The following is a 10,953-nucleotide window of genomic DNA, read 5'->3' as shown; positions in this document are numbered from 1 at the left end:
ATATTGACACATATTCTTCACCCACTTATTATAAACAACTCCCTCCGTTTACCTTGTTATTGACTCATACAAACACTTTCCGTAAGGAGGTCACTCCTAGGGTGACACGAAGCGTTATATAAATCTCACGGTGTAAACTATGTGGAGACATGGCAGTTAAAATCTATATATCAAACAATTTTACGTTTGAACAACTTCCTCTTATTCACCGCAATCTAGATTTAAGCGAAAAAATACTTTCCGTATGAAAGTCACTCCCAAGGTGACATGAAGTACCGCTTAAATCTCGACTGTGAACTCTTAGAGACGTGAGAGCTAAAAATAACGTATGGTATATGTTATTAATCTCCCATTGAAATGTTCTAATAACTCTATCATATAGAAGTTATTCAACTGCCACTGAAATGTTCTATTGGGTAGATTTATACTTAGGTCTTTTTTTCCGACAAATAAAACAACCCTAAGTCTATGTGGTTTATCCAAGTATAACGCTTATAATTAGATTTTAACCTATGATGTCTAGATGATAAACCCTTTTATTATCTCACATCGCTCACGTGTGCTCATAAAACCGGTTACCAACGCTCAATAATTCGGCTATAATCCCCAGGTAGGAGGTGTTCCGTAAACCGTCAACTTAAGTACCCCCAGCTTTAGACAGGATTATATACTAGTTGAGTTTGTAACCTAAGTTTTATAAGTTTTAACTATTTAAAACTATGTGAGCATGCAGCTATTCTTTATGGATTTTAAACGTCTAACCCAATTTTATAACACTTTATAAAATTTTAGACATACTAAACATCCATAACATACATAAAGGCATTCAATATTTAATATAACACTTATATTAAATACAAGAAGTCCTAACATGCATACTATATATTATAACAGATTATAACATACTTTCAATGCATGTAACATGCTTCTTATGGTAGGATTTTAAATCTAAATGGGGGTTGATGCCCTAAAGTCTCGTGTCCTGTAGTTTGTACGAACGCTTGTGTTGTATAATATATGATATTTACTTCACATCTTGTATTTTACTCAGTTGCTTGTTTTATTTGCTTTACCACAAACCAATAAACATAAAATCTCTGGTGACATACAAGTGGATCATATCTTGAGTGATAACCAAAATGGTTTGTAGTATATGGATATAGGAGGAAAACCTTATCCTGGTAACGATATGGATGCGACCCGCTTTGTGGAATGGTCACAAGTATTGTGACTTATCACAGATGGTCTGTTCATGATCATTCGTGTTAGGAACATGCGAGCAGAGGCATCATATACAAAGAGTTTGTATAAGACCTGACCACGAAGTGTTAACGTCTCATTATATAACACCGTTCATGACAAAGACTTCACTTCACTAGGATGACCATAGGTAACATGACCTCAATCCTGAGTGAGTTGGGAACTTCTGCCATTGAGGGCAGTCTTTTGATTTGTATACGTGCGAGTGGCCAGGTTGCCGAGTCAAAACTACCATTTTGGGGATTCATCTGATTTGGGAGCTGGGAACTCAGCTACACAAGATGGAATTCACTTCTTCCCCGGAGTAGGGGTAAGCATATAGATAGCTCCCTTAAGGAATGATTCCGGGGCTTGAATGATGTGGCGCCACACACCTTCTTTTGGCCCGAGAGGTGTTCATACATAGTTAGACTATGTTGTATTGTTCATTAGAGGAATCAGTGGTACTTAAGGAGTGAGATGTAACTACAGGAGTAAAACGGTAATTTGACCCAACTGTACTTACGAGCATCTGTGAAGGGTCATCGTACTCATGATTGGTTATATCCGATGAACACAGAAATATGTGGTAAGAAAAGTTCAGCTGTTGGTCTTTAGTGAAATGTCTGACAGTTAACGGATGGTGGATCACGTGGCTAAAAAGTTCAGTAAGCTATTCATGGACCGTTGGAGCTTCGAGCCACAGGTTCATTAGGTCCCATGGGTAGCTTGGATAAAGTCGAGAACCAGTGTTTGGGTTAATTTGAAATGTTCAAATTGACAAGAGGAAGTTCTATTATATATGACATAATTGGACTGGTTAATTATATATGAAATAATTGGCTAAATGTATGAGAGACATTATTTTGGAGGAAATGAGATATAAATATGAGTTATATCAAGTGGAGGAGAAAATACTATAGTAAATATGTGATATCAAACTATAGGTTAAAAATATAATATGATTATATTTATTAATATTTTAGTTGGTTAATTATATGATAATTAACCCAAAAATCATGTTTGGACGTGGATTAATGGGGCAGCATCGGTTATTGTAACTGATGAATTAAAATGAAAATGGTTTTCATTTTGAATCATTCGTCCAAAAAAAAAAAAAAAAAAAGAAAAAGAGATCGCACTGGTGAAAAGTATTCCATCGCTTAAGCATTTTGATAGCCTATACGATAGTCACTCTCTGCTTAAACGATCGTCCACCTCGCGCCTAATCGATCGCACACTAGTTTCTACACGATCGGATAGCTTTCTTAAACGATCGTAGTGTGTCTTGAGTTTGTTAAACGATCGTATACCATTTCCTAAACAATTTTTCAGTAAACCTACACGATCGTGTAGTTTCTCCTAAACGATAAGCATCGTGCTATGCGATAGCGTCTTTTTCCCTTCCACTTGCTTATCGTCTACACGATCCGTGCTTCCTCCTTCCTCTACCAAATTCACCAAAGACCACGCTTTGGGTTCTCACTCTGAGAATACATGGGGCTTTTTTCTGGTGGTGTTGTCCCCACGGTGTTCGTGTTCATGCTGCTATAATCGACGCTACTGTTCAAGTGTTGGTTGATCTGGTAGAGTTTTCCGCTGCATTGAGTTCCAAAGTTTGAAGAACATCTTCAACTGGTGTGAGAACTCTCTCCCTTGTTATTTTGTTGTTCATACCATGCCGATAATTACTATTTTTTTGCATAACTGTGCGTTTGAATGTATATTGTGTACTTCGGTCATGGTGAGATCGGAGCGATCCGAACGTGCTTATGGAACTCTTTGGTAAGAGATCCTTCACATACTGTATGTACATACAAGATTTATTTAATTATAAGATACATCAAATGCATAAATAATTAAACATAGACTGATATGGTTTTAGTTTTGGTATAAACAAGAAAACAGAAGCCTAACCATTAAAAACAACTTTAAAACCGTATTTGAACCGCTCCAAACCGAATCCAAGCATCTTGAACTGGACTGGATAAGTTTGAACCGGACCAGCCAAAAACCCTTTGAGGCTGAATCGGATTGAACCTCGAGAAAACCGATCGAACCGACTGCTCTCGGTCCAAACTCAAAATCTTGCTAAGGTCGATCGTGTAACACTGAAGGCTATCGTCTAACGCCATCACCTTGTGTTCGGCAGAGGTACACGGTCTCTTTGTTTTCTTATCTATCGCATAGAGCAATCTTTGAGTAGAACTACACGATCGCTTAGTGCTTCATGTCATCGTTTAGTGTTCGCCACAGCTAAACGATCATTTAGCTCCATTGCATCGAACATTATCGCGTCATTCAGCGTCGTAGCTACATGATCGTTTAGTTCCATCGCATAGAACTTAAATGCATCGCTTAACACCACAGCTAGACGATCGCTTAGCGCTATCGCATAGCACTTCAATGCATTGCTCAACGCCGTAACTAGACGATCGCTTAGCGCTATCACATAGCATTTCATTGCATCGTTTAATGCGCGACGTAGCTACACGATCGTGTAGGGCTTCCAACGCATCGTTTAGTTCCCACACAAAGCTAAATGATCGCGTAGTGTTATCGTATAGCATATAAATGCATTGTCTAGCTCCCGTAGGTACACGATCACTTAGCGTCCAACATCACAACAATCAGCGCCCATTGCTATACGATCGTCTAGCTTTTCTTCACATCGTGTAATGCCTAGAACTAGATGATCGTTTAGTAACTGAACCTCAACAACGATTTTGAGCAGAAGCTGAAAAATTGGTATACCAGCTCGGCCTTCTTCACTTGTTTCTTCAATTACAACTTAATTTCAACTCTAATGACTCCAAATAAATGACAGACTCTTGAGAACACATATACGCTCATCAAATAAGAGCCAATTACAAATTTAAATGAGAAATAAAGAGAAATTATATGTCAAAACTCAAAAAACCATATCAGTGCATTAGTTTCATATAACTCATATAAAACACCCACCATACCAAAATTAAACCGAATTGAATGCTTATATGATGCTTTGATACCAATTGTAGGATTGTATCTATTGGGGTTTGTGCCGTAAAGTCTCGTGTTCAGTAGTTTATAACCAACTTTGTACGAATACTTGTGATGTATAATATAAATGATATTTACTTCATTACTTGACTTTGCACATATAGATTTTACCACAAACCAATAAACTTAATATCCCTGGTTATCTGTATGTAACTTAAACATGTATGTGGTGACATACAAGTGGACCATGTCTTGAGTGATAACCAAAATGGTTTGTAGTATATGGATATAGGAGGGAAACCTTATCCTGGTAACGTTACGGATGCGGCCCACTTTGTAGAATGGTCACAAGTGTTGTGACTTGTCATAGATAGTCTGATTCTGATCATTCGTGTAGGGGACATGTGAGCGGGGGTGTCATATACAAAGAGTTTGTATAAGACCTGACCACGAAGTGTTAACGTCTCGTTATATAACATCGTTCATAACTGAGACTTCACTAGGATGACCATAGGTAACATGACCTCAATCCTGAGTGAGTTGGGAACTCCTGCCATTGAGAGCGGTCCTTTGATTTGCATGGGTGTGAGTGGCTAGAACGCTGACTCAAACTTACCATTTTGGGGATTCGTCTGATTTGGGAGCTGGGAACTCAGCTTCACAAGATGGAATTCACTCATTCCCCGAAGTAGGGGTAAGTAGATAGATAGCTCCCTTAAGGGCTGATTCCAGGGCTTGAACGATGTGGCACCATGCACCTTCTCATGGCCTGAGAGGTGTTCACACATAGTTGGACTATGTTGTATTATTCATTATAGGGATTAGTGGTACTTAAGAAGGAAGATGTAATTACAGGGGTAAAATGGTAAATTGGCCTTCTGTAATTACGAGCGTCTGTGAAGGGTCATCGTACTGATGATTGGTTATATCCAATGGATATAGAAATATATCTATGGCAAGAAGAGTTCAATTGTCGATCTTTAGTGAAATGCATGGCAGTTAACGGATGGTGGATATAGTGACTAAAGAGTTTAGCCAGCTATTCACGTACCATTGGAGCTTCGAGCCATAGGTCCATAAGGTCCCCTTGGTAGCTTGAACACAAGTTTACCTTTTTCCTAAGTGATCGTTTAGCTTCTAATATTTACTAAACGATTGTATAGACGATCGCTTAGTTTTTCCTACGCGATCGTTTGGACGATCGCTCACCATTTTTCCTACACGATCATTTACCTTTTCCTACATGATCGTTTTGACGATCGCTTACTTTTACTACACGATTGTATACTTCACCTAAACAATCAGGCATATTGTCTAGTTCGCGATAGACGATCGCATCTCCCACTTGCTTGATCGTTGTGTACGGTCTCTCTTCCTTCTTCCCTCTACCAAATCCGAACAAAGCCCACACTTTGGATTCTCACTCCAAGAATACTAAGGGCTGTGAGTGGTGTTGTCTTCTCCATTTCCTTCTGTCCGAGTGGTGACTGTTCGAGGTAGACGGTTGAGCTTCAGACTCGCTGGGAAGAAAAAATCTTCATCTGGTATGATTTCTTGATGCCTTTAGCCTTATGAAAGTATGTTTGAATGTATATGCAGTAATTCTGTTACAATAAATTGGAAAGATCCGCTTCCGCTTGTAGGTACTCTTGAATAAGAGTTCCTTCAATTGGTATCAAAGCACTCGATTTTCTGATATTCTAATTCATTGCTTCAAAAGAATTGCAAATACATTATTGGTGGGTGCATTTCTACACTGTTTAATCATTAAATTTCTGTAGATATACGGATTTATGTATGTTTTCATAGATGTTAGCCTCGGTTTGATTTAATGCTTTTACATTTGCGGTTGTTTGTAAAGGCTCATGCGTTTTTTTTTTGGCATTGATAATCGTTATCGAGTATGTATTCAAAGTCTGTTTGAGTTTTGAGTTGTTCGTGAAAAAGATCGGAGCAGTCGTTGTGGTTCTTTGAGGAAGGAGACAATCAAGGGTTGATCGCATCGTGCAGACGATGGAGTTCGCGATTGTTGTTGATCGCATCGGTTAAACGATGGGGTATGCGATCAAGTATTGATCGCATCATGCGGTCGATGGAGTACGTGATCACTGTTGATCGCGTCAGTTAAACGATGGGGTATGCAACCAAGTGTTGATCGCATCGTGCAGTCGATGGGGTATGCGATCGTTGAAGATCGCATTGTGTAAACTATCGGGTAAGCGATCAAGGGTTGATCGCATCGTGTTGAAGATCGGTTATGCGATCACTGAGTATTGGGTTGTGTAGACGATTTGATGCTGCGTATTGCTTAATGCGCGCGCACACTAGACGGTTGTTTTAGTCAGCAAGCTTCATCGCTTAGTAACTGACTAAACGATTGCTTAGTAATGCAAGGTAAATCGTTTACCTGACGCCGCGTTAAGTGATCGCATAGACGATTGTTTTAGTCAGCAAGCTTCATTGCTTAGTAACTGACTAAACGATCGATTAGTAATGCAAGGTAAATCATTTACCTGATGCCGCATTAAGTGATCGCATAAACGATCATTTTAGGCAGCAAGCTTCATCACTTAGTAACTAACTAAACGATTGCTTAGTAACGCAAGGTAAATCGTTTACCTGACGTCACGTTAAGTGATCGCATAGAGGATTGTTTTGGTCAGCAAGCTTCATCGCTTAGTAACTGACTGAACGATCACTTAGTAACGCAAGGTAAATCGTTTACCTGACGCCGTGTTAAGTGATCGCATAGACGATCGTTTTGGTCAGCAAGCTTCACTGCTTAGTAACTGACTAAACGATCACTTAGTAGCGCAAGGTAGATCGTTTACCTGACGTCGTGTTCAGTGATCGCATAGATAATCGTTTTGGTCCGCAAGCTTTATCGCTTAGTAACTGACTAAACGATCGCTTAGAAAAGCAAGGTAAATCGTTTACCTAACGCCGCGTTAAGTGATCGCACTAGACAATCGTTTTGGTCAGCAAGCTTCATCACTTAGTAACTGACTAAACGATCGCTCAGTAATGCAAGGTAAATCGTTTACCTGTCATGGCGTTGAGCTATCGCATAGACGATCAAGCTTCGTTGCCTCATTGTCGTCTACACGATCGTTTAATTTTGCTTCTATCGTCTATTCGCGTTGGACGATCGTCTACCTACGACATTTACTACACAATGGAGTCCTTCTGACGGTTCAAGACCCGGTTTGCCTTTGAATCAGGTTGCTCGATGAAAAATGTAATAGATAGGGTTATTTCATTCCGGTTATGTAAAGGCTCATCCCGGTCCATTAATCCTTTATTTATTACATGCGATGTATGTTTTTAATATGTCATATGGTATGCACATATAGATAAATCCCATCTTAGGTCATGCATATTCTCTTTATTATAAATGTTATAATTTAGAGAAGCATGTTTTAATTTACATAAATGCATGCTCATGTATCATATAATATAAAGGTTATATTTATGTATACTTTATTTTTATTAACGTTATATTTATAAGCGTTATAAATACTTCGTTATGTGGGATGAGTGTATTAGTTGTTTATTTTATAAATGGTTATAAGATGAAATTAGAACTAAAATAATTAGTAAAAGATTAATATGTAGTAAGTCTATCTATAGTAGACCTTTTGTCGAAGGTGGGTTCTATCTAGGCTGGGGTATTTAAGATGACGGCAACGGAACACCCCTATGTGGGAACCTACCTAGAAAGGTAATTTAGATACATTTGATGCATGCATGCAAACTAAGGCCAATCCATTAAAGAGTTTAATGTGACTACTTGGATTTTTTTTTTTTTTTTTAATTTCAAAGACAAAAGTTGTTTTTGAACAAACTTTATAAATGACTTAGATCATAATCAGTAGCCGGATTGTCTAGGTTAATAAACCCCTAGGTAGAATATTCAGTGGGAGGTTCTTAGGGCATTTGATGCCTCATTTTCACCTCTCGCGTTTGTCCCTCATAGTCCACGCCGTGAGATCTACCCTCGGCCTCGAGGCACCTTTGGCGTGTCCCCCCAACGAATGGTGTTTGGGTAGGTCAATATCAAGGTGGATGGAGAGAGTGTTCATAATAAGTGGGAGCGGGAAGTGCGACAGCATATCCCTCGGTCTCCCTCGTTGGATTGAATAAAGTTTTTGTGCATCGCCTCGTGGCACCCTGGGTGTGTCCCCCTATAGAATGGTTCTTTTGCGTGTTTCTTTATTTGATCTCCTGTAAGAGGATAAGGTTACTTAGTCTCTTGTCCTAATATGTCTTTTTCCCTACGGTGAGCGTATTAGGGCGAGACTCTAGGGCCGAAAACGAGGGGTTACACTTACGCAGGATTGTTAAGGGCTAACTATTCTAGACCGAACAAATGGTGGCTATTAGGTTTAGTTCCAAGAGTTGGTTCTGCCTAATGGTTGAGAATGTCTTATCCCAGTGAAAGGCCATCCGATTACTCGACTGGTGATGTTTGTCCTGCCTCACTGGGGCATCAATGCAAAATAGAAGTCTTTTCACTTAGGGTACTTGGAATCTGTTTTGCTAAAAATTAATTGGTTAATTAAAATGTGGGTTTTGCAAAGTCTTATAAAAGATTATTCTTTTTTTAGCAACAATTTTTAATGGCATCATCCACTATCAATTTACTTAGTGCCGAAAAACTGAATGGCCAAAACTATTGAAGTTGAAAACATATGCTCACGACGATACTCATCATCGAGAATTTGAAGTTTGTCATTATGGAGGAATGTTCTTCTATTCCACCTCAGGTCGCTACTCGAAATGTTCGGGCGGCGTACGAGCATTGGACACGAGCAAATGAGAAGGCCCGAGCCTATATCTTGGCCAATCTTAGTGAGGTCTTGGCCAAGAAACACGAGTCTTAGGTCTCAGCTCGTGAGATCATGGAATCCCTGCAGGAAATGTTCGGACACCTGTTTGGACAACTCAAGCATGAGGCTCCGAAACACATCTTTAGCTTCAAAATGGAGGAAGGCACCTCATGAGGCTCTGAAACACATCTTCAGCTCCAAAATGGAGGAAGGCACCTCTGTTCGTGAACACGTGCTGAATATGATGATCCACTTTAACGTGGCGGAGATGAATGAGTCTAAAATCGATGAGGGTAGTCAGATTAGCATTATCCTGCATTTATTGTCGGAGAGCTTCCTCCACTTTGTTAGCAATACATTCTTAACAAAGTGGAATACTCCCTTACCACTATCCTCAACGAGTTGCAAACTTACCAATCCTTGCTGAAAAGTAAGGAGAAAAAGGGAGGTGAGGCAAATGTTGTCTCATCCTCTAAAAAGTTCTATCGAGTTTCGATCTCAGGAACAAAGTCTACACCTTCAAGTTCTAATTCTGGAAAGGGGAAGAAGAAGAAGAGTGGTAAAGGGAAAGGGAATGCGCCTGTTAACCCCTCACCTGTTGCCCAAAATAAGCGTCCACTGCCAGTTGGAAAAGGAAAATGTTTCCACTATAATCAGGATGAACACTAGAAGAAGAATTATCCTCGTTATCTAGAGGAAAAGAAGGCTGCCAAGGCTAAGGCCACGACAGAAAAAGGGGATTAGATCTTGGCGACAGTTGGAGGCTGATGAGATGATGTTGCGAGTAGGTACTGGACACGTCATCTCAGCTGTGGTAGTGGGAGACATCCAGTTTACTTTACAGGATAGATTTCTTATATTAAAAGATGTCTTCGTACTTCCTGAACTATAAAGGAACCTTATTTCTATAAAGTGTATGTTACAATAAAATTACACTATTTCTTTTAAATTGAATAAAACGTTTATTCGTAAGAATGGTTTTGAAATTTGTACAGCTAAACTGGAAAATAACTTATATGTGCTAAGAATTTTAGCCGTAAGTTTCCTACATAACATAGAGATGTTTAAATCTTCCGTAACTCAATCTAAATGCCAACGAATTTCTCCAGAACCCTGTTGGACATGGTTCGTTCGATGATGAGTTACGCTTCCTTACCAGACTCGTTTTGGGGTTTTGCAGTGAGTACTGCGATATATATTCTCAATTGTGTTCCTTCTAAGAGTGTTGCAAGAACACCTTTGGAGTTGTGGAACGGATGTAAAGCTAGTTTACGTCACTTCCACATATGGGGTTGCCCAGCACATGTGCTTAAGGCAAATCTCAAGAAGTTGGAATCACGATCAAGGTTGTGCCTCTTTGTAGGCAACCTCAAAGATACACGAGGAGGTTACTTTTATGATCCATCTGAAATCAAGGTGTTTGTTTCCATGAACGCTACTTTCCTGGAGGAGGAGGATCATATCAGGGAGCATAGTCCATGTAGTAAAGTCGTGTTAAGTGAACTTTCCAAAGAAACTACTGAAGCTTCAACAAGAGTTGTTGAAGGACCTGTTTCATTAACCATAATTTTTATGATAGTTCATCTGGTAGGTCGGTTCCACCTTAAGAGTTGAGGGAACCTCGACGTAGTGGGAAGGTTACGAACCCGCCTGATTGCTATCTGGGTTTCACGAAAATCCTAGCTATGGTGATAGATGGCGACGTTGAGGATTTGTTGTCTTATAAAAAGCAATGAAGGATGTTGACCGGGATGAATGGGTCAAAGCCATGAATCTCGAGATGGAGTCGACGTGCTTCAACTCGGTATGGGATCTTGTAGATAAGCCTGATGGGGTAAGACCTATAGGTTGTAAATGGATCTACAAGCGCAAACGGGGTGCTGATGGGAAGGTGCAAACCTTC

This window comes from Benincasa hispida, chromosome 2, assembly GCF_027475165.1.
Source record: "Benincasa hispida cultivar pf3 chromosome 2, pf3_genome.v1.1, whole genome shotgun sequence".
NCBI lineage: Eukaryota > Viridiplantae > Streptophyta > Magnoliopsida > Cucurbitales > Cucurbitaceae > Benincasa > Benincasa hispida.
The sequence above is the reverse complement of the archived record's forward strand: the minus strand, read 5'-3'. Positions refer to the sequence as shown.